General features: G+C 48.0%; 1 long non-coding RNA gene across 1 annotated transcript; it reads right to left on the bottom strand.

Moving 5' to 3' along the window:
- Window positions 1-250: 250 nt before the first annotated feature.
- On the bottom strand, window positions 251-17208 carry LOC124981936 (uncharacterized). Its single transcript, XR_007108134.1, has 3 exons — window positions 17077-17208; window positions 14705-14769; window positions 251-2458 (listed from the first exon to the last, which is right to left on the bottom strand). It is a non-coding gene; the product is annotated as an uncharacterized LOC124981936 (long non-coding RNA).
- Window positions 17209-25035: the final 7827 nt, after the last annotated feature.

Here is a 25035-nt window from a genome sequence, read left to right as displayed (position 1 = left end):
ATTTTTTTTATTTTTAAAGCCAGTTAAAGGAACTTTTATAAAAAAATTTTTTTAGATGTTGATAGGCCTTATCTTTTACTCATTTATTTATATGTGGTGCTGACAATCGAACCCAGTGCCTCACACACGCTATGCAAGTGCTCTACCACTGAGCCATGAGCCACAACTCCAGCCCCTCCTTTCTTTTTGATTTTTATTTTTGTGTGGTATTGGGGATTAAACCTGGGAGTACTCTACCACTGAGCTACATCCCAAGCCCTTCTTATTTTTTATTTTGAGACTGGATCTTGTTAAGTTGTTGAGGATTGCCTCAAACTTGCAATCCTCCTGCTTCGGCCTCCCCAGTAGCAGATATGTGTCACCATTTTCCTTTCTTAATATCCCTTCCTTGTGGGAAGTCCACCTGGCTATCTAATCTCCATCCTCTTGTTAAATTTTCTCTGTCTTATTGGAATGCACTGGACTCATTAATTAATTTCAACTAACAATATATTGGGTAACATTCTGTAGATCACTCAAAAGAAGTGTCAGACTTGAACCCTGCCCCCTGATTGAGATTCAGAAAGTCGCCTACATGACCCAGATCACATGGCCAAAGAGAAGAAAATGTGAGAGCAAAACCGTTTTTGGAACCTAAAAGGCTCCAGAGATTGGAGAGTGTGGATCACAGTGGGTAGTTCTGTTCTTGTGCATATATCTTTGCAGCCTGCAACCTGCAGTTTAGACCTGGACAGACAAACGTGTCTGCTCCTCCTCTGGAACTACCCCAGCATTTCCCCTACCAGGTCTCCTGCACAGTCTGATTCCCCAGGGAGAGCTGCTTCAAGGGGCTGGGTTAGAGCCTGGGCCCCCCAGGACAGCTGGCTGACAGGGTCCCTATGGACTCAGGGTTGGACCCAGGTGTCCAGGAGGCAGGTGATACAGGAGCCTGTGACAGTTGGTCCCTAGATTCCTCACCCAGTGGCGCCAGCTCTGGTTTCTGGCTGGGGTGAGGTGGGGGCAGGGGCAGCTGGAGCCAGGAGGGACTGGGTGCTCTCCTGGCTGGTGTGTGCATGCATATGTGCACGTATGTGTATGTGTGCATGTAGGCGGTAAACATGACTACAGTGGATTGTGGAGAGTGATTTTTTTTCCTGCTGTCTCTGTTCCAGGCACTGTGTGCTGGGTTTGAGAAGGGGATTCTGAAGGACAAAACCCAGTCTGGCACAGATGAATTGATGAACATAATGTATAGAACAGAATATTCTATATAGACTGTCAGAGATGGAATAGGTTATGGGCATGGTGATAATCCCAACAATTCAGGAGGCTGAAGCAGGAGGATTGCAAATTCGAAACCAGTTTGAGCAACTTAGCAAAATCCTGTCTCAAAATAAAAAAATAAGAAAGTCTGGGGATGTAGCTCAGTGATAAGAGCACCCCTTCGGTCCATCCCCTGTAGGGAGCAGGGGATAGAAGTGAATGAGTGAGTGGGTGAATGAATAGTTCATCCATTATCTCATGGCCTCATTTTACATAGGAGACTAAGACCCGGAGAACTCAGGTCCTGTGACTCCCTTCTGTCTTTTGCTCCATCATACTTCCTTTTCAGGAAAGGGAAGAGGAAGTCAGAGAGAGGGTAGGAAAGGACTTCCATTTCCTGAATGCCTGTTTGGTGCAGGATCTTTGCTCAGCTTTTTCAGACTTCATAGCTTTTAATCTTCATAACTCCTTAAAGCTAGAATTGCTGTCTCTGCTTCACATGAGAGACCTGAGTCTCAGAGAGGTTAAGTGACTTGTCAGGTTATACGCTGGTAAGTGGAGACACCAGTGTTCAAAACCAGAGCTTTTTTATTTCAGAGCCTGAGACCCCAGAGGTAGAGAGTGATTCCCAGATAGTGCTTGGAGGCCCTGAAGAGATCAATTGCTGAAGCTGGAGCAGATTGGAGAGGCTTCCTGGATGAAGTATCTGATGTCATCTCTGAAGGATGAATGAGGTTCATTCTAAGGGAGACAACTGGATGGACGTCTGGAGCTTGGTGGCAGAGGTGGCCAGGAAGGCTTGCTGGTTAGGTAGGAGGCTAGCTTTTCGAAGACCCTGGAGGGGACGGGTTCAAAGAACATATTTTTGAACCTTGGCCACCAGATGGCACTGCAGGCCAATTACCAAGAGGGGGCCCCAGGCTGGGTTCTGACACTAGGCCCAAGTGTTTTTCCCTGCTGAGCCAGGGCTCCATGCTCTGCATTCCTCAGGTGTTATCTCAAACTTCCACCTGGCCCTCTTCTGGCTTCTGATGGACATCCAATATGTGTGGGGCAATCAAGCTATCAGTCTATTACTGATTTAGAATGAAAACCCAGGTGGTGAAGATCCTGGTGGGATCCTAGTGGGGCTGATCAGCTCCTCAGTCATCTTGAGTCCCTTCCAACTGTTTAGACTGACTTCTTGTCCAGCTCCCTCCTGATTCCCTGGGAGTCACTGTTGAGGGAAAAAGTTAAGGAAACAAATATCTGAGTCCAACTAACCTGGGTCTGAAGGGAAATAATAATATCTACGTAATGTTGGGCATGGTGGCACCTGCCTGTAATCCTAGCAAGTGGGGAGGCTGAGGCAGGAGGATCACAAGTTCAAAGCCAGCCTCAGCAACTTAGTGAGGCTCTAAGCAACTCAGTGAGACTCTGTCTCTAAATAAAATACAAAAAAGGGCTGGGGATGTGGCTCAGTGGTTAAGTGCCTTTGGGTTCAATTCCTAGTACCAAAATAAATAAATAAATAAATAGATAGATAGATAGATAGATAAATAAATAAATCTACCTAACAAGAATTTAAATATTTTTCACCAGTCAGTATGTTGGGCACTGTTTTAGGCATTGGAGAAATACCAGAGAACAAGACATATAAAATGCCTCCTCTTATGGAGCCAATATTCTATGGGGTGGAGGAGAGGCAGACATTAAACAAATTGATAATGTCCTTTCTGGCAGTGATAATTGCTACAAAGAAAGATAAAATGGGACTGGCAACGTAGCTCAGTGGTAGGGTGCTCCCCTAGCATGCAGAAAGCCTGGGTTCTGGAGGCCGAGGCAGGAGGACTGCAAGTTCAGAACCAACCTGCACAATTTAGTGAGACCCTGTCTCAAAATAAAAATTAAAAAGGGCAGGGGTGTAACTCAGTGGTACCCCTTATTCAGTGGTACCACTGAATAAATAAACAAAAATTTTAAAAAGTACAAAAAAAGCAGAATACAAAGGTAGATGGGTTTGAGGTAACTAATTTGGGAAGGATGATCATGTTGTGAGAATTTAACTGAACATATATAAAGCATGTAGCACAGTGCCTGCATAGGTTAGCTATTGTTACTATTTCTTCCTTCTTCTGCCTGTACTTCTTCCCTATACTCCCCCTGCCCTGAATCTCCATGCCTCCTTCCAGCAACCCCCTCAGGGAAACAGGTGCTGACTTGGGAACTGCAAGCCCAATTTCTGGCTCTGTTTCCAACAGTCCAAACTAGCTCCTCCCCCAGCTTCCCCAGCTTCTGGTAAATGACATCACCATGCACCTGGTTGCTCAAGAAATCTGGAGCCATCTCTGAGTCCTCCCTTTCACCTAATTTCCTCCTATCTGACCTAGCAACAAGTTCTCTCTACTAAACCTCAATACATTTCCCAAGAACTGGAGGTGTAGCTTAGTGGTAGAGCACTTGTCTAGCATGTGTGCAAGGCCCTGCCTGAATTCAATTCTGAATACCAAACAAGTGAAGAAATAAAAATCCCAAGTCCATTAACTTCCTGCCTCCTGCCACCCTCCTGATGTGAGCCATCTTCACCATGCCTGAAATTGCCTGTAACTGGTCTCCCTGCCTCTGTCTTTGCCTTGCTCCTGCCTGCTTCAATCCACTCTCCCCACAGCAGTCAGAGAGATCATTTGAAAGAAATGCTGACTGGTGTGGTGGCACACGCCTATAATACCAGCAACTCAGGAGACTGAGACAGGCCAACCTTCTCAACTAGTGAGGCCCACACCAACTTAGTGAGACCCTGTCTCAAAACAAAAAATAAAAAAGGACTGGGGATGTGGCTTAGTGGCAAAGCACCCCTGGGTTAAATTACTAGTACCCAAAGGAATAAATAAGAGAAATCTAATTAGGTGTGGTGACCCATGTCTGTAATTCCAGGGATTCTAAAGGTTGAGGCAGGAGGATCCCAAGTTCGAGGCTAGCCTAGGTAAGTTAGTGACACTGTATCTTAAAATTTAAATAAAAAGAGGGTGCTGTAGCTCATTGGCAGAGCGCTTGCCTAGCATGTGTGAGGCACTGGGTTCGATCTTTAGCACTGCATATAAATAAAAGAATAGAATAAAGGCATTGTGTCAATTTACAAATAATAATAAAAAATATATAAAAAGGACTGGCGATATAGCCCAGTGGTAGAGTGCCCCTGAGTGCAATGCCCAATACTGCTGAAGAATAAATTTAAAAAATCTACTCATGAAACCCTCTTGCTTGAAACCCTGTATTAGTTTTCCTTTGCCATTAGATTCAGATTCCTTCATGTAGTTATGTTCTTCATGATCTGGCCCTTGTCCACCTGTCCAGCTGATCTTAACCTCCCTCTCATTACTCCACCCTTCACCTGGATAGGATAGCAATCATTCATCTTGCAGGACTCCATTTGATGTCATTTTTTCCCCCAGAAATCTCCCCTGATTACTTTTGGATGTCTTACCCTTCATGACACTATACTGTAACTCTCCATGCCTTTTTTTTTTTTCAGTACAGGGATTGAACCTAGAGGCACTTAACCACTGAGCCTCATCCCCAGCCCCCTGCCCCCAGCTTTTTTTTCTTTTTGTACTTTATTTAGAGACAGGGTCTCACTGAGTTGCTTAGGGCCTCACTAAGTTGCTGAGGCTGGCTTTGAACTCGAGATCCTCATGCCTCAGACTCCTGAGCCACTGGAATTACAGGCGTGGCCTACTGCACCCGGCCTCTATTTATGTTTGTTACCCCAATATTTCAGAAACTCACTGAGGACCAGGACTGGGTCTAGTCTACTCCTGTGTTCCCAAAGCCTGGCACACAGTAGGAGCTCAATAAATGTTTGTTGTTTGGAAGTTGTGCCTGTTCATCTATGCCTTCCACCCTCACAACACACACCACCAAATATTCAACTTCTCCCTCTGCTTTCTACCATACCTCCCATTCCCACACCCTGCTCCACCTCTTCCCTCCCTTTCCCACCTAACCCCTCACGCCCCTCCTCAACTGGCCCCCAGGGGGTGCTATCTGCTCGAGGGTTGGCATATACTGTCATTGGATTCCTCACTTTCCACACCTAGACTGGGACTCAGGAATGCAGTCCTTGTGCTAACTCACTGACATGGCTTTTGGCTGGTGGCCCAGCAAGTATCTCCAAACATGTAGACCCCTCCTCTCTGGCAGAATGAGACTTGCACAAAGAATGCATGGCTTGCAAGCTCCTGCCAGGCCTTCGGCTCTCTAGGCCTTTCACTTGCTTTCCCGCGGTCTTGAAAGCTCTCCCTCATCTCTCACTCACCCTTCAGACCTGGGTCATGTCCTCTGAAGAGCCTTCCTGGCCATGCTGATGGATGTGGGTGGGATCAGGCTTCAGCACCCAGTATTTGCCCCTGTTGGTAATTAGCCCACAGTGTTCAAAGCCAGTTTCCATATTCTGCAGACTACTCCAGACTGAAAGCTCTTCCAGGACAGTGGCTATTTCTCCAAAGCCTAACACAGAGGTGGCACTTGGCACATTATATGATGATAATAATAATAATTATTATTAATTTTTTTATTTTTGGTACTTGGGATTGAAGCCAAGGGACACTCTAGCACTAAACTAGATCCTTAGCCCTTTTCCTTTTCTCTTTTTTGGTATTGGGTTCATGTACTGGGACTTGAACCCAGGGCCTCACACATGCTATGTGTGTGCTCTACCACTGGGCTACATCCCCAGTCCTTATTTTCTATTTTGGACAGGTTTCTCTAAATTGCCAAGGCTGACCTCGAACTTGAGATCTTCCTGCCTCAACCTCTGGAGTCACTGGGGTTATAAGTGTATGCTACCACTCCTGGCTGCAAATTTGTCAAGTCAATGATTGATTGAAATAATCAAAGAAAAAAGAAAGCATGTAATTCTGAATAAGTCATTTCCTCTTCTGTAAAGTTGGCACAGGAGAATGTAGAACTGTTGTGCTGGTAAATGTTTAATAACGGTGGGGTTGGGGGAGGTGGTGCTGGGGTTGTGGCTCAGTGGTAGAGCGCTTACCTAGCACATGTGAGGGACTGGGTTCAATTCTAAGCACCACAAATTAAAAAAAAAAAAGATATTGTGTCCATCTACAATTAAAAATATTGGGGAAAAGAGGAGTGGGGGAAAGTTGTGATTTGTGGCAAATATGAATCTCTCTCTAGTGTGAATCCTCTCATGGCTGATTTCAATGTTCACTGGGCTTTCTCTAGCAGGTACAGCTACCTCCAGTTCACCACTGCAGGTGAAGATGGTCTCCAAGTCACTTTTATTTATTATTAATTAATTAATTAATTAATTTAGAAGCATTGGGGATTGAGCCGGGTGTGGTGGCATAAGTCTATAATCCCAGAAGCTCAGGAGACTGAGGCACAGGAAAATCATGAGTTCAGAGCCAGCCTTAGCAACTTAGTGAGGCTCTAAGCAACTCAGTGAAACCCTGTCTCTAAATAAAATACAAAAAGGACTGGGGATGTGGCTCAGTGGTTAAGGGCCCCTGAATTCAATCCCCAGTACAAAAGAAAAAAAAAATTAGTACTGGGGATTGAACCCAGGGATACTCTGCCCAGTGCTACATCCTCAGCCACTTAAATTTTTTTTATTTATTTATTTATTTTTTTACTTTTGAGATTAAGGTCTTGCTAAATTGGTGAGGCTGGCCTCCAACTTGCAATCCTCCTGCCCCAGCGTCCCAAGCAGCTGGAATTACAGGCATGCACCACCACACCTGGGTCCCTGGAGGTGTTTTTCTAGTTCCAACTTCTTGTGCTAGTCCCCATCCCAGCTCCCCCAGGAGCCCAGGGTCAGAGGTCAGGCTGTTTCACACTTTCATTACCTCCCCAGACCTCCAATTATTTCTTGTATCCAGTCCCAGAAGTTGGAGACTTATTGCCAGTGTCCTAGAGGCACTTCCATGCCCTTCCAGATTAATTGCCTCTCTCAGGCAGTCTTCACAGACTACTCATGACCTACTGGTTGATCTAGTCCTGATAGTTAGACCTTTGCCGAGGAACTACCTACTCTGGCCTCCCTGCATTTCTATGCCCCAACTTTCCACATTGCCTGGGGCTACCAGTGAGTAGGAGCTATGTCCAATCTCAGTTTTTATCTTGTTTGACTTCTGACCTCTGAGCCTTTGGTGCCTCTCCTTCTTCTCAGAATTTCTGCTTCTACTGAGGATGTAGCTTAGTAGTGAAATACTTAGCATGTGCTAAGGCCCTGGGTTCAACCCACATACTACAAGAAGAAGAAAGATTATTTACTTCCTCCCTAGATTTTCTGTTACCTGCCTAAGTACTTTTTGGTCTCCTTCAACCATTTCTTCTCCTTTGTCCATACAGCCAACAGTTTCAGTCCTGGACACACTTTCTTCACCCGACTTTTTAAGCAGGAGCCCGTAGTCAGACAAGGAGCCTGCCTACTACCTGTGAGCCCTCTACAGATTCCTTAGCACCTCTGAACCTGTTTTCCCCATCTATAAAATGAAGATAATAGGAGCAATTACCTCATGGGGTTGTTGTACAATTAGTGGGGAAAAGCTTTTAAAGTACTGACATAGCATCTAGTACACAGAAAGTGCTTAATAAATGTTGGTTGTTATTATTCTGGATTCAGCTTAATCATCCCTTCCATAACAGCAGGCTGGGTCAGGTACAATCCCTGACCCCTGAGCTTCCCCTTTTGAGAACTTTTACCACTTTAAAATGTTTGTGTGTGTGTGTGTGTGTGTGTGTGTGTGTGTTTTCTGGAACTGGGAATTGAACCCCCACGGTGCCACCACTGAGCTACAGCCCCAGCCCTATTTTATTTTCATTAATTTATTTTTGGTACTGAACTTGAACCAGGGGCACTGAGCCACAGCTCCAGCAGTTTTTGTTTGTTTGTTTGTTTGTTTTTAATGTCATATTTTGGAACAGGGTCTTACTAAATTGCTTAGGGCCTTGCTAAATTGCTGAGGCTGGCCTTGAACTTGGAATCCTCCTATCTCAACCACCTGAGTCGTTGGAATTACAGGCCTGCACCACCGCTCCCGGCTCCTTTTTATATTTTATTTTCGGATTGGTCTCCAATTTGCCCAGGTTGGCCTTGAACTTGCGATCCTCCTGCCTCACCCTCCTGAGTTGCTGGGATTACAGGTGTGCACATCACACCCGGCAACTTTTATCACTTTTTCCACGAGAATACACAGACAGTACTGGGTAAACACTTGTGAATGAATGAGTGAGCAAAGGATATGGATAACTATCTCCCCTAAAAGGACACGTGGCCAGGGCCTTCTGACATTCAGGGTTCCTAGACACGCCCACCGGGAAGAAGGTGGGGCTGATCCCGGGCCCCCCCAGCAGATGGCGCCAGCGCCCGTCGGTCTCTTCCCGTGGCCACCTCCCTTGCCCTGACAGATGATCTCATACCCCAACGCTGAGTGGTCTAAACTGGTGCTGGAGAAATGGGGTACTGATGCCCGAGCAAGGGTCCAGATCCAAGGCAGCTGGGGCTGACTCCCTCATTCCTCTTGGAAAGATCTTTTTCCTTTTCTCCTTTTTCTTTTCTTTTTTTTTTTTTTTTTTACCTTACTAGGGATTGCACCTACTGGTACTCAACCACTGAGCTACACCCCAGCCCTTTTTATTTTTTTTAGTTTTGAGAAAGGGTCTCACTAAATTGCCTAGGTTGTCCTCGAACTTGCAGTCCTCCTGTTTCAGCATCCCTAGTCGCTGGGATTACAGGCATGCACCTCCTCACCCCTCTGGAAAGATGTTTCCCTATGAGGTTCCCAGAGGAACTTGGAAGGAAAGGGAGTTGGGGGCCATAACAGAGGAGGAAAGAGGCCCACCTGAGGGATTGTGGGTGTAGACCATGAGAGTTATGATGAGACTGGTGTTCTCTTGGGGACATAAAATGAGAGACAGTTAAGTCAATCAAGAGTCAAAAGCTGAGATCTAGGAACCACAGTGTGGGAGGCCATGCGGTGAAATCAATCAGCCAAAGAGGAAGGGAGGCCTGGTTTCCATGACAATGGTAGTGTTTGTGGCAAGCTGGGGACTCCTGGGTCCCCAGGGCCCATGAGCAGTGATTCATCACAGGAAAGGGAAGGCTGCAGAGGGACCTGGTGCTGGGGACCGGATGCCCTGTGGCTCCTGCACTCTCCCAACCCTGGCCCCTGGGCTTCTGCTGTGCCTGGGAAGGGAACTGAAGGATGGAGGAACTGAGCCCCCACAAGGCGTACACTCTCTGTTCCACACATACATGCACATCTCACTTATTGCTCACAACATCCTTACGGAAATACGGTTACCCCCATTTTATAGAAAAGTGTCACTCTTGCTCATGGTGACATTAGGTAGGTATATGAATGGCAGAAACAGGATTAGAATACAAGATAGCCTAACTCAAAGCACTCTTGGGAAGACCCAGAAAGCAGAAAAGGATGAAAAGGAACATAGAGTATAGCTAAGATCCCAGAGGATGTGGAGAAAGGATCCTTCCATCTCTCCCTGCCTCCCTTGCCTGCCTTTCCTGTGTGAGCTCAACATTGATAGGGAGATTGGCAAACTATCTTTCTGATGTAGACAAGAAACTGTATCTGGCCTACTTTCTATTTTCCTTCAAGATCAAGAAAATAGGCCCCAACAGCATCCCTTTTCACTCTCTGTCCTGGTCCTGAGTATAGGAATGTGTGTAACTCTGTGTGTGTGTGAGAGACAGAGAGAGAGAGAGACAGAGAGAGAGAGAGAGAGAGAGAGAGAGAGAGAGAGAGAAAGAGAGAGAATTATTATAATCATTATATCTGCTTACCCCCAAACTCCTAACCCCTAATGGAACTGGGAGTTCCCAGCCTCTTCTAGACCCTATCAGAATAGTTTCACTCTTGTTCAGCTGTGCCCCCCACTGCCAGTTTCAGTACAAAAGGGGTATCCCCATCACCTTACACTAGGCCTCTATGACATGCAAGAGGGAAATCCAACCCCTCATCCTCCTTCTCCTGCAGCAGAATGAATGGAGGTTGGAAGGGCCTTAGATATCTTCCAGCCTGAAGGAATGGGGAATGTGGCTCAGTGGTAGAGTTATTACTTGATATGGGTTAAGGCCTGGGTTCAATTCCCAGCACTGGATAGAACAACAAAAAAGAGTAAAGAAATCCTCCTCCAGTCTGGTTCCTCTTGCTTTGTGGATGTGGAAACTGAGGCCCATAGGAAGACAGGGAATTTTTTTTTTTTTTTTAATAATGTTGCAGGAGCTGGGGATTGAACCCAGGACCTTGTGTTTACAAGACTCTACCAACTGAGCTATATTCATAGACCTGATTTTTTTTTTTCCAGAGTCACCATTCAAGTTGATGGAAGAGTGAACTAGATTCCCTGCTTGTAGATTCCAAGTCCTGTCATCCCAGAAAGAACTTTTTAATTTGGTGCTGGATTCTCTCTAGAACAGAAACAGGCACATGATCAGAGAGAGAAAAAGTAGATTAAATGGGACAACCTGGCATTGTGTAGCATGTGGAAAGAAGGTGCCCAATTCATGCCCCACCTGTCAACCATGTTCCATCAGGAATCATGGAGGTGAACCAGGCGCAATGGCGCACACCTGTAATCCCAGCAACTTGGGAGGCTGAGGCAAATACTTGTGGAGTGGTATGAATGTTGTTGGTTGTCACGGAAGGCAAGTCATGTCTAGTGGGACCTGAGATAGCTGCCATATGGTCTACAGGTAGGGGATAAACCAAGGTGCTCAACCTTTGATCTTTGGGAGAGTAAGAGAAGAGTATGAACTGTCAACATGCCCCATACTTTCACAATCCTCCTTCCTGGGGATGGAGGGAGGTGGGCAGCAGGTTCCTGCAGACCCCGGAGTGCCCAGAGGCTGTGGGAAGCTGAGCACTAATTAGCACTGGCTCCCTAATTGGGCTTAATTGCCTCCTTGTGATCAGCAATTAGGAGGCTTCATCAATTAGCATAGGGAGGGTGACAGCTCAGCTGGGACTGGTCAGGGCTCCCCTTGGGAGGGGAGGGAAGTAGAGGAAGGATGGCCTCCTAGGGGGACTGCCCCACTGCCCAGCCCTTTCCACCCCCATGATGGAGGAGACCTGGACCCTCCAGTCTTCTGCATTGCAGCTTCTCTGACTTCAGTTTACCCACTTTTACAAACTCTCTGACTTTTCTGTCCAGTAGAAACCTGGGATCTGGGTCTGGCTCCACCACTAGCTTCTTTTGTGACTTTGGTTTTGATGGCCATGGGGTCAAGGTTGGGAATGTAGGCTTTGAAGCCAGGTCTTTAGGATTTGAATCCCAGACTTATCATTCCTTGGTTATGTGACGCTGGACCCTCAGTGCTTTGTTTTTTCACCTGAACCAGAGAGCTGATGATGGTCCCTGTCGTGCTGGGCTATGGTGAGATCAGTTGAACACACACTATTCACAACAGTGACTGACACTGTAAACATTCAATAACTATTAGCTGTATTATAATTCCCACTCCAAACTCAGCTTCTTCATCTATAAAATGACAGATCAAAAAGTTTTTTTTTAATTGAAAAATTCCCATCTTACCCCAGAACAATCACTAAATCAAAATACCTACTATTTTGGTCATTGACAGGTTTTTTTGTGTGTGAAAGTAAGTGTGGTGCTGGGGATGGAACCCAGGGCCTACCAATACACACGTCCCTGTTCTATCTCTGAACCACTCCTTTAGCACCATCCTTGGCAGTGTTTTTGTTTGTTTGTTTGTTTGTTTGTTTCCTTTTTAGCTTTGTTCTGTTTGGTACTGGGAATTCAACCCAGGGGCACTTTACCTCTGAACTACATCCCCAGTTCTTTTTATTTTGAGACAGGTTCTCACCAAATTGCTGAGGCTGACCTTGAACTTGTGATCTTCCTGCCTCAGCCTCCCAAGTAGCAGGGATTATAGGTGTGCGCCCCTTGCCCAGCTTCCACTGACAGTTTTGAAAGCCCTCTCCCTGGAGAAATTGTGATGCCCAATGACGTTTGAGACCACTGAATGGATGTTCTCAAAAGGTTCCCCCAGCCTGGCACAGCTCTTCTCTGCCCTGTGCCACACTGGACCCCTCTGCCTGTCCCTCAGAGGAACTGCAGTGTGGACAATAGGCATTACCACCTGTGTGGCTGGAAGCAGTTCTTCTCACTCATTTGGAATCCTCCTCAATAAAATGAAAATAATGACCTTGCTATGCTCACCTCCCAGGGCTTCCTGGAGATTATGTTTTACTAGGGATAGGAACTGCTATAAAGGTAGGCAATTATATTGTTCCTTCCCTTGATAAACATTTATTGAAGGCCTAGCATATATTCCGTCTCCTTTACCCACAATTGACTATGGAATTACAAGCTCCTGGAAAGATCCACCCCCAACCATCAGATAAGTAAAGTCTTTGGGTCAACCTCTTTTTTTGTTGTAGCTCCTGCTTGGAATCAAATGAGCCAATGAATGGAAAGATCCTAGAACAAGCCCTGACACACAGGTAGCTCTCATTACTATTGTTATTGTGACTATGCCTCAGGCTGTGAGCCCAGAGAGGCCTGTTGCAGTGCACACAAGGAGCTCAAATGAATGAAGGCAGTGAGGGGGAACACCGAGAGGTGAGGCTGGAAGTAGGTGATAAACAGCAGATTGTGTGGGGAAAGTAGAGAACTTGAGCCCCTTGAGGGGGCTGGTTCATGAGGGAGCTGTGAGGAAGATGCTCAACTCAGATGTGTATTGATAGGGCCAGGTATGGTGGCGCACACCTGTAATCCCAGCGGCTAGGGAGGCTGAGATAGGAAGATCACGAGTTCAAAGCCAGCCTCAGCAACTTAGCGAGATCCTGCCTCTAAATAAAATATAAAAAAAGGGGCTGGGGATATAGCTCAGTTGGTAGAGTACCTGCCTTGTATGCACAAGGCCCTGGGTTCAAGCCCCAGCACCCCCCCACACACACACACACAAATATATATATATATATAAAGGGCTGGGGATATGGTTCAGTGGCCAAGCACCCCTGGGTTCAATCCTTGGTACCAAAAAAACCCATAAATGTGCATTGAGTTCTTAACACACATCAGGGGCTGTGCTGGGTGCTAGAAATACAGAAGACCAAATCCACAAAACCTTGACCCTCAAGGAGGTTCCCTAATGGGAGAAGACATGTATATAGGACATGTATATAAATAGTATCACTATTATGTGGCAAGGGGTATGGAGGCTCAGTGGGGACACCTGATCCAGGCACTTTTCGATGAGCCTGGAGAATGGGTAGAAGTTGACCAAAGGGCAAAGTACACGCCAAGTGCAGGAAGCTTGCCTTTGAAGAAGCAAGAGAGGTCAGAACTGCTGGCATTTAGAGGGCAAGGGATGGGGCTGGTGCTGCAGGCTTTACAAGTCAGGTCATGGAATTTGGAGTGTATCCCAAATACAACGGAGATCCACTTTTGGTTTGAAGTCTTGTGGAAACATGACATGGTTTTCTTTTGGAAAGATCATCTCTGGTTTGGGGGCAGGGGGGAAGGATGAGACAGAAGCAAGAGTGGAGGCCTCTGCGAGGAGGGAGGTGCCTGCAGGCACCCAAGTGAGACTGATGGTGCTCAGAACAGGGAGCCGAAGGCAGAGCTCTAAGGGAGAGAGACTTTGTAGGAAGATCCACAAGACTTGGGGGATCCTTGGCTGTGGGAGATGGAGGAAGTAAGTCTGAGGAAGCTGAGTGGGACCAGGATGGTGTTGGGGAGACATGAAGAACTCCATCTGTGACTGGGGATATGGCTCGGTGGTAGAGCACATGCCTAGCATGAGCAATCTGCAGCACTCCAAAAAAGAACTCCATCCGGGACATCAAAGAGGGATGGCATGTGATAGAGCTTGACACTCACTTGGAATGCTTGGGGTCCTCCTCTAAGAAATGTCCAGAGTGGAAGGCTGCTCACCCTTAGCCTGGTACCAGGCCCTCCCTCTTCCTAGCCTCTCTGGAATAGGTTGGGAATTCCTGGCTCAGAGACACCCTGTTAAGGCAGGCTTTCCTGGATCCTCCCCAGCTCCCAGGGAGGCACACACGTGTGTGCCTGCTCCGTGGTGACTTGTGTTGGGAGGGGCATTGGAGGTGAGTGAGTTCAGGGGAGCTTCCACTCCAAACTTCTGGGGCCTCTGGCCTTAGTTGTAGCTTGGTTCCAAGAAAGAAAACAGGAAAGGAACTCTCTGGGCCTGGAGCACACAGGGCAGAAGGGTGCCATGGATGAGCTATGGACATGGTAGGCAGAGCACCCACCTTCAGTTGGGAGACTGGGAGTGCCATAGGGTTCATTCTTGTCTTACCATTGCACCTTCAAGATGGTTTGGTTTGGGTGGCGGTCATATGACTGTACTTTTCTACTGCCACCCTTGGGTGTCAACGTAGACAGGTAGAATTCTCCCCCACCAGTTCCACAGTGGGAGAATTACCCCACCCTTGTCTGCCCACCCAGCACACACCTCTGTTTCCAGCTCCACTCGAAGCACTTCTCAGCCTTCTTCAGCCAGTTCCTTGCCCTCCTCCTCTGTGAAAATGTGACTTGAATTAACTCTTGGGAGAAAAATCACAGAAACCAGGAAAGGGGGGGCCCTGGGGAGGGGGCAGTGAGTCACGTTTCCATGTGTATTTTTCAAACTTTCCAATGGAAGTTTGGAAAACAACAACCTTTTGGTTGCCAGCATGGACCTGCCTCTCCAGCATAGAATTCTGTGTTCTGTTTCTCCCCCCACTCGCTTCTCCCTCTGGACTTGTGCTGTTTTACGGGTGTTGGGAAGTCTTTCCTGTGGTATAGCTTTAGTCTCTTCTCTGTTCATTTCATCTATCCCTGCTTCCAGGTGGATCCATGGAGACTGCAGCAGCAGAATTGGGGATTTTGTCCCTGCAGTTATTCTGGCCAACTCTCCAACACCTGAGAACTTCCACTGGTGCCAGGAAGTCCCAGGCTCTAGAAACCTCTTCTTACCCCTGCAGTCCCTCCTGCCTCTGCATTCCAATTTGCAGAGGGGCCCATGGCTGAGGGTGGGAACCTGTGGACCCGCAGGGAGAGGCTCTACAGAGTAGAGGCCTCACCCTGAGGAGATGGGCAAGGAAGAGAACATATGGGGGCGGGGGGAGAAGAACATTATGGCATGTCCTTTCTGTGTTCTGGGCCCTGGGCCACGCCCTTGCCACATCTGGTATGAGGTACTCCTCCTGCAGCCCTGGGGAGAGGTGTCAGGATCCCCATTTTGCATACAGAAAACCAGGTTTGGTCAGAGAAATGAGTGGGAACCTTGAGGATGATGAGCAGGAAAGGAAGATCATGGCCCTAGCCAGCCCCTCCTCGAAGGCCCTGAGCACTTGGACCATCCCTTCATCTGCTTCCTTTGGGCAGGATAAAAGGGTTTTGGACCAGCTCTCCCTCTCCCCTGCTCCCTCTCCGGGGGGATACACCCTCCCAGTTTCTGACTAATCCTTTCCAGCTGCAGTGGCACATCCTGCCCTTGCTGTGCCCATGCCAGAGACAACCCACATCACATGGGCCACATCTGGCTCCATTTGAGCACAGCCCACTCTTCCCTCCCTTGTTCTTCTCCCTCCTCTGCCCAGGGGCCAGAATGGGGAGTTCCCCTCAGGACCCTCTTCTCTGACTCCACCAGTCCTGCTCCCCTCCCGTTTTGAACCTCCTAATAGCGTCACTCCTTTCCCTCCCGCTCAGCCTCCATTCCCTGGACATCTTGGCTGTGTCCTTCACTGCCCCTCCCTCATGAATCCTGACATCTTGGCCCCACCCCTTCCCAGTCCCCACTGAACAGTGGATTGGGAAGGTGGTGTTTTTTGCAAGGCCGAGTCTCCAGAGCTGTCCCAGGGTGGGGGAAGGCCTGGCAGCACAGGGATTGAATTCCCCCTAGCTCAATCTTCTGACCTGTTGCCACCTTGGGCTTGGGAGGGGAGTGGAGGAGACCCCAAGATGTATGTGCATGAACCGGTATAGCTGAGCGGGCAGGGCGTGGTTGAGGGGCTGAGGAGAGCGCCTTGACTCACCCTCTCTAGGCTGTCTTTTGTGAGGGATGGGAGGAGCCTGGAAGGGCCTCTAGCTACTGGCCTTGCTCCTCCTTCCTGCTTAGCAACCGTTGTCATCGGGTAAATATTTGCCCCACCAGGATCTGGCACTGGAGCATGGACATCAGCCAGAGTAGTTGTCCCCCTCCTCAATTCCTGGACCTATTTCTGCCCATCTCCCCACTTCAGGGCTCCCCAGCCTGGACTCCAGATGTGGTCCCCAGCCCCTCCCTCACAGAAGACTTCCTCCCTAGCCTCCTCCCTTTCCCCACACACCTCTCCTTCATTCCCACTCTGCTCAACTTGTTCTAGTCCACCCCCTCATACCCACTCACTTCAGAACCTGAGCAAGGGCCACCCCTAAGCTAGACAGATCCTCTGCCTCTCCCCCACCACAGCTTTCTGGGAGCCCAGCCTGGCTGTGACTCCTAGAAAATTGTTGGTGCTCATTGAGCCCCTGGACCTCACCCCTTTCCACCAACAGGAAATATGCCTCCCACCTCTAAACCTTAGCTTTACTCCATGAAGCCCCAGGGTGAGTAATGTTTTGCTGGAAGCCATTCTCCATCCTCAGGCCAGGAAGCTCCCTGTCAGCAAGTGAGCACCATTTTTACCTTCTCTGGGGTAGGATTGAGGGAACTAAGGTCAAGAGGAAACAGATACCCTCTCGCCCCTTCCTGGGCAGCCTGACAGGACAGGGTTGGAGAGTTTGCCAGCTTCAGCCTTGCATCCTGTCTCTTCTAGCCAGGTCCCTGCCACCCCTCTCCTCCTCTAGTAGTTTTCTCATTACCTGTCATTGTGATGAAGAACCCCTCGGGGGTCAGGGCCAAAGTGAGGTGCACTCTCTGGCTGCCCTATGAGCAATGAGCTCCCTGGACAAAGAGGGCTAAGGGGGTGCTCCTCTAGGGCGGGTCTGTGGGCTGGCTTAGAAATAGCAGAAGGGGAATCTGGAGAGTTAGACTAATTCTGGTCTAGAAGGTGGGGGGATGTTGGGCTGTGCAATGCTCTGACTCCTCCCAGGTCTAAAGTGCTAGCTTCTAGGCAGTGTTGAAACACTGGCCTAAGCACAGCAGTCCCTTCCCCATCCCATGGGGCTTCCTGATGGCCCAGAGAACCTGCTCATCCCCTTGCCCCACTTGCCAACTCCTCCTCCCAATTTCTCCACAAAGTGCCCCTTGCTCCATCCTATCCCACCCATCAGGAAACCTCCAAGGCCCTCCTTGCTGAGACTTTGCACTCCCAGTTGCCCCCTGGCCTGAATGCCAGGGTAGAGGTTTCAACAGGACTTTGAGGAACTTGGGGGCTACTGAAGCTGGAGACAAGGGCAGGTTTGCCAATGAGCTGGGGAAGGTGAAACTTCAGGGCCTCTCAGCCACAAAGACCATATGGCTCCTTTTTAGAGCCATATGTCTTTGTGAAATCCGCAGATCTGATTATAGCTCCTTCCCTGGTTCGTGGGGATCGAATCCAAGTCCTCTTGCAAGGTAGGCAAGCACTCTACCGCTGAGCTTCCTCTCCAGCCCTTATTGAGACAGTGGTGCTGTTGTCCAGGCTGGTCTCAAACTTGTGATCTTTCTGCCTCACGCTCCCGATTCGCTGGGATGACAGGCATGCACCGCCACCACCATGCCCGGTCCCTGGTTGTATTTCTTCGAGGGCCTCCCCACAAAACTGTATGTGCTTTAGGTAGGATGACCAGTCATCCGGATTTTAGCATTAAACGTCCCTTACCCTGGGAAATCCCTATCTCGAGCAGACCAAACAATTGTCCATCCTACTTTCAGATCCCACAAACATCTGGTCCACACCTGGACGGGAATGAGCGAGAAAAAGAATTCTTTTCTGCCTTCCTTCCCTCAAGCGTGGGGACTTGGGGGGAGGGGACCCTTTTCTCCAACTCCAGTCCTAGAGTTGTGGAGCTTCTGTTTGTTTCCTTGGCAACAGAGAAAGGAAACCCCCATTTAGGAGGCCGGGGAGGCCCCAGCAACCACACACACAGATACACACAGACTCACATGCGGCCGCCCACACGCAGCCGCCTGCGTCAGCATCAGCCTTCAGCGCGGCCGCCTCCGGGGTGTGGAGCGGGAGGTACCCTTGCAGGAGCGGAGCCAGACAGCCCGCCTGCATGGATTTGACTGAGGACGCAGGCGACCACATGACCCCGCCCACGCCTCAGGCGCCCCGCCCATTTCCACCCCTAATTCCCGTAGGTGGTGAGGGGCCAAAATGCAGAAAAAGATGGCACCGTTGGATGTCGTGCAACCCGCTGTCTGGTTTCTGTTTACTCTAGACTGGTGTGCATTGTAGCAGTTTTGTGTATTGTGGTGAGTGTTGTGACAGTTTAGGAAGCTCGAGGCGCACGGGTAGAGTAGCCATCTCCGCCCAGTAGTGTGTGGAAGGTGGTTTGGAATGGAGCTCCTGGGCAGGCCCTGGGACTTAATGTTAGACGGGGTTCCTTGCGGTTTGGAAAAAAGAGAGAAACCTAGGGTCTGGAGCCTACTTCTGTCACCTGTCAGGTATGTGGCCTGGAGCAAATAAGTTAACTTGTCCAAGTCCCGGTCTCTTTATCTGTAATAGGGGGATATAGTATTTGCTAGTGCTCCTCAAAGAGATTTGAAAAGGCGAAGGTAAAATCTTTGTGAAAGAGTTGTCACCAGGGAGACACTTGCACAGGTGCGAGGTGTGAGGGGTTGGGTTGGTTCTCTACTCTTCATCCAGCTGGCCCTTCTGGCCTGGCTGGAGCAGTGAGCTTATCGGATGCCTCCCACATCACAGGAACAGCAATGCCCATCCCTGGGGGTGAATTGGCTCCTTAAAATCAGTCCAGCTAGCAAGGCCTTAAGCAACTTAGTGACACTTTGTCTCAAAATAAAAAATAAGAAAAGGACTGGGGATGTGATCCAGTGATTAGGCCTCTGGGTTCAATCACTAGTAGAAAAAAATTAATAAATAAAATAAAATAAAAATTGTCCAGCCTCTGCCCTGTTGCCTATAGTATCATGACACCAGGTCAGAGCCCTATTTGAATGATCTGGCCCTGCCTGGCTGTGTGACCTTGGATGAATTTTCCTCCTCTGACCTCAGAAGCCTGCTAAAAGGAGAAGGACTAATTGGTCAGATCCCTGGGGGACTCCTGGAAGAGGGAGGTCAAGGGATTACCACACAGAGGCCCTCAACTTTCCAGATAGAGACTCTGCCACTGTCATTTAGGTTATTGTTTTTGTTTTTGGTGAAATTTCATTTGAATGAGGGTTTCTCTGGCTTTACAAATATTTGTCAATCATTTGCTCCTTTTAATGGTCTCTTGGCACCCTCCCCTCCAATCTGCAAAAGCCTGTATCTTTCCTCTTTGCTGAGTATGAGTGGGAAGAAGGCTGTGTTACTTCAATCTAATTACTCAACCTCTCAGAATTTTAGGTTCCTGGCATATAAAGTACAGGTAATAATACCTACCTTATTAGGTGAAGGTGAAGATTAAATGGGACCTACCTCCTCACTGCCTGGCACATGGCAGCAACTTAAAGAATGGGTGAGGTCTTCCACTATCAAGGTTATAACTATCACCTGCACACTAATGACTCAGCACTTCAACAATGTTTAATACCAGACCCTATCATCAAAGGAGGATTAGGACAAGGACCGTCCATCAAGAACTCACTTGTGCCAGATCTGGTGGCCACACCTGTAACCCTAGTGACTCAGGAGGCTAAGGCAGGAGGATCACAAATTTGAGGTCCTCAGTGACTTAGTGAGATCCTAAGCAACTTAGCAAGACCCTGTCTCAAAAAAAAAAGGGGGGGGGCATGGGGGACTGGTAATGTAGGATGCAGCTAGAAGTAAAACACCCCTAGGTTCAATCCTCAATACCAAAAAATAAATAAAAAGAAAAAAGAAAGAAAAAGAACTTGTGAAGGGATTCCCTAGCCATGACTTTGGATCTCTAAATCACCCCTACTTTCCTAAACCTCCTGCAGAGAATCACCCCTTCCCATCCCACAGGGGAACAGATCTGCCTCTCCAATGGCCTAGGATCCTAGCTGATGACTCCTCTCTCTGAAATCCACCTGTCCAGTATTACAATCTGATGGTGAGCTTTTGGCCTTTGGAGTAAGACCAACTGTATTAAAATTCCAGCTCTGTTAATAACTGTATGACCTTAGACAAGTGGTTCTCAGCTGGAGGTGACTTTCCTTGGGGACATTTGGCAACATCTGAAGATATTTTTTGATTGTTATAACTGGGGACAGAGGTGCTACTGGCATTTAAAGGGTAGAAGTCTGGGAGGCTGCAAAATATCTATCAGTATATACACCTCCTCCCCAACAAAGAACTATCAGGCATGAAATGTCTGTAATGCCAAAGAAACTCAGCCTCATGTGAATTATTTAACATCCCTGGGCTTTAGTTTCTGCATCTGTAAAATAGGGCTAATAATAGTGCCTACCTTGTAGACCTATCTTATACCTTCAAACAGATAATAGAAATGCCTAGTGCCTAATAATAGTACATATCCCATAAATATTCCCTGCATAAATCATTATTACTATGCCTCTGGAATATCTCCTGGTTGTATTCCTTTGCTGAACCCACCTCACCCCAGTTTGGTCTATTTCTTGACAAGGTCAGTGCCTCTGACTTTTTTTTTTAGGTGAAGGTTTTTGTTTTTGCTTTTGGTATAGGGATTGAACCCAGGCGCACTTTACCACTGAGCTACCTCCCTAACCCTTTTTATTTTTGTATTTTGAGACAGGGTCTCACTGAATAGGTCAGGTCTAAGTTGCTCAGAGCCAGCTAGGTTGCTGAGGCTGGTCTTGAACTTATGATCCTTCTCCCTTAGCCTCCTGAGTTGCTGGGATTACAGGCACAAGCCACTACCTGCTAGGCTTAGGGTTTATTTTGTTCTGTTTTATGATACTGAGTGTTGAACCAGGGGTGAAGTACCACTGAGTTACATCTCCAGACCTTTTTAATTTGAGACAGGATCTCACTAAGTTGCTGAGGCAGACCTCGAACTTGTGATCCTCCTGCCTCAACTTGGAATAATATTCTGGGATAACAGGCTGGATGAGATCTTGCTATGTTACCAGGCTGGCCTGGAACTTCCTGACTCTAAGCAATCCTGCTGATTCAGCCTCCTGAGTAGCAGGGACTATAGGCAAGTGCCATTGCTGCTGGCTCTATGTCTCTTTCTCCGCTGGTCTTCTTGCTTCCCTTTTTTCCTGGACCTCAAGCCCTAAAGCAGCTTGGATCCTCTCCCCAGTACTACTATCCCAGCACCAGGTCTCCACCTCCACAGCCGACTTTTCCCCTCCTATCTCTGCCCACACTTTCCAGCCTTACCTCTGGTGGCTCCCTGCTCTCCTCCAGGTCAGACTGCAGGCTCAGCTCTTTCCCACTTTGGCACCTCTGCACTGACTTCCTCCCTGCACAGTCCACCCGCGCACCTCCCACACGTCCAGTCAAAGTGGCAGAAGATAGTGAAGCACGTGCTGGATTTGGACCAAACTGCCTGGTCCATTTTGAGCTCCGCCTGTTACACTGTTTGGTTTGGGGAAAGTCAACCTCGCCTGTAAAATAGAGAAACAATTTTCAACCCACAAGGTTGTTTTGTGGACCAACAACTATAAAGACTGTGAAAGTGGAAATTACTTACTGATCAAGCATTGTCCTGCTTTTTATTATTTTTATTCTCACAGCACTTGTATCTTTTAACTATAATTCTCTCTCTCTCTCTCTCTCTCTCTTTTTGGTATGGGGATTGAACCCAGGGATGCTCAACCACTGAGTCACATCCCCAGCCCTTTTTCATATTTTATTTGACAATAGGTTCTCGCTGAGTTGCTTAGGGCCTCATTAAATTGCTGAGGCTGGCTTTGAACTCACAATCCTCCTGTCTCAGCCTTCATGCTGGGATTACAGGTGTGCGCCACCACGCAAGGCTCACTTTGGTTAGTGACTTTCTCCACTGAAATGCCAGTTCCATATATGTAGAGATTTTTTTTTTTTTAAGTTTTTGTTGTTTTGAGGAGCTGGGGATGGAATCCGGGGTTCCATGAATGCTAGGCAGGCGTTCTACCACTGAGTTACATTCCCAGTCCAATTTTTTTTTTTTTTTTTTTTTTTTTTGAGATGGGGTTTTACTGCATTGTCCAGACTGACCTTGAACTCATGATCCTCTTGCCTCAGCCTTCTAAACAGCTGGGATTACAGATGTGCATCAGTGAATCTGGCCTCAGCCCCCTACCTATTTTTCCTTTTTTGTGTGTGTGTACTGGGCCTCTCACATGCTAGGTGGGCACCGTACCACTGTACCATATGCCAGCCTCTATATTCTAATTTTACTCATTAATGTTCCAGCTTCCACACTTCTGGAATTCATTATCCAGTTAGAATTCCATGTTCTTTCTTTTTTCCCCCCCAGTGTTAGGGTTTGAACCCAAGGTCTAGCTCAGGGCTAGGTAAGCACTCCACCATTGAGCTCCATCCCCCATCTACTGTGCTGCTGTATAACCACTGTACTTTTTGGTTTTGCTACTCTGTCTTCTCTACCAATGGGAGGCTCACTTGAGAACAAGAATAGCATTTTTTGCTGTGGCATGATGTGCACACCCCAGAGCTCAATCTACCCGTGTTAAGATGAGGAAGCTGAGGTCCACAGAATTCAGTGTCACACATCAACTGAAAGGCAGGATTGGAAACTGTTCACCACCCTGTCACAATTCCCCAACCCCAGCAGGCCCAGATTCTCTGGACTGGACCTCCCCTACACTCTCCTGCTTCTTCAGGCACAGGGAGATCAAACTCATGGCATTTGGGATCCAGAGTTAGGATTGAATATTCAGGATAAAGGCCCCCTCTGAAGCTCAGATTGGTACCAGTTTGGTAATGGCGGTGGCAGCTGAGATCCTTTGAAAAGAGTTCAGAGTGAGATTTGGGGTGAAAATCCTCTTCCTTTCTCCTGCACCTTTTCCCCAAAGATGGTAAAGTCTAGGATAGGAAGGGTTAAGTGTGGTTTTGCTTCCTCAGCCAGGAGGGGAAACCAGACCAGGCAGGGAGGGGAGCTCAGTGCCAGGGTGGGGGCTGAGACAGTGGGAACAGCATGAGCCCCGTCCCTCACGTTTCTCTGGTTTGCCCTCAGCCCTCCCACCTCTGCTTCTGGTTTGGGGAACAGAAGTGGGAGAAACAGAACAAGCCTTTTTGTTTTGTCTGGGAAGTTGTGGGCGAGTGCCACGCCCTAGGAGAGAGAGCTCCAGGAAGAGGTAGCCGCGTCTTTGGTCCCCTCATCCTGGGTTCTCACCACACTGCCCAGACTCCCCTAAGCATCACCTCTCAAGTTTCCCTCCTGAATACTCAAAGTCCTTGCCTTAATCCCACAGCAACCCCTTGTCTACTTGGAGGCCTGGCCCGGAACCCAGAACTGACGACCTGTTCAACCCTGCTTCACCTGTGTACAGGAAAAGCCCTGATACTCTGGAGCTCTGGGAGTTAGGAACATAATCTAATCCCCCAGTTGCTTACCAGAAAATGAGCTGGGTGAGCACTGGGGCAGGGCATGGAGATGGATAGGCCCTGAAACCTCAGTACTGACACCTCTTAGGATGCCTTGGTTGGTGTGGCCAGGGCCAGGATTAGAGGAGGAAAGATCAAAGGGGTCTTTGGTGAGGGCTGAAGATGGAGGCTTCAGAGCTGGCTACAGGGAAACCTGGGGTTCTGAGTGATACTGTTTTGTGAGATGGCCTGGCATGACTCCTCTCCAGAGCTGGTTGAAAAGTGGCCCTGACCAGAGAGGAATGTGGAGATCTGTGTGGTGGTGGCCTTCGTAGCCAGCAAGGCATGTTGGTCTTTGCTGTTCCTGCCCCCAACTACTCCCTTTCTGGCTGGAACTAAGATGGAGACCCAGTATTGACTGTCCAGCCTCCAGTCCTGCTCCCCCTTTTGGGCCCTGCTGGGAACCACAAAAATCTGGGACCTGGTGTCCTGGCAACGTGATGAATGCGCGCACAGCTCTGGTATCTGTTTTAAATTATCCATTAAAATAAGTACAGTCCTGGAAAAAAATAAGTACAGTGTTGGAGTTTGCTGGGTGGGGTAAGAGTGAAAAGGGACTGATGGCGGAGGCACCTACTAAGCCTCTTTTTCTAACTGCCTGGGTTCAAAGGAATGGGGCATGAGGTGGAAGGGGACAGCGCCTGGATTTTATTAATTAATTAATTAATTAATTTTATTTTTGGTACCAGGGTTTGAGCCCAGGAGCTATTAACCACTAAGCCACATCCCCAACCCTTTTTATGTTTTTTTTAATTGTTTTTAGATGTAGATGGACACAATATCTTTGTTTAATTTATTTATTTTTATGTTGTCCTAAGGATAGAATTTAGTGCCTTACAGGTGCCAGGCAAACATTCTACCAGTCCCCCACCCCACCCAACCCCCACCTTGTTTATTTATTTATTTTTTGACGCAGGATCTCACTAAGTTGCTTAGGGCCTCACTAAGTTGCTGAGGCTGGCTTGGAATTCACAATCCTCCTGCCTCAGCCTCCAGGCATGAGCCCCCAAGCCAGCTCTGGGTCCTATTCTTGGTTTTCTCCGTGGGGTTAGGGACTCTGAGATTGTTTGCTTGGGTCTTACACCCAGTGCTCAGTTTTTAAGACAAATAAACAGGAGCAGACCTTACGAAAAAGAGGGCCTCAAACCTCTGTCCCAAAACTGAGGCCATAAAGCAACTGAGGTTCCAGAACTTTGCA

Source organism: Sciurus carolinensis, chromosome 1 (assembly GCF_902686445.1).
Source record: "Sciurus carolinensis chromosome 1, mSciCar1.2, whole genome shotgun sequence".
In the NCBI taxonomy this organism is placed as follows: domain Eukaryota; kingdom Metazoa; phylum Chordata; class Mammalia; order Rodentia; family Sciuridae; genus Sciurus; species Sciurus carolinensis.
Note: the sequence above shows the minus strand (reverse complement) of the source record. Positions and strands in the feature narration are given on the sequence as shown.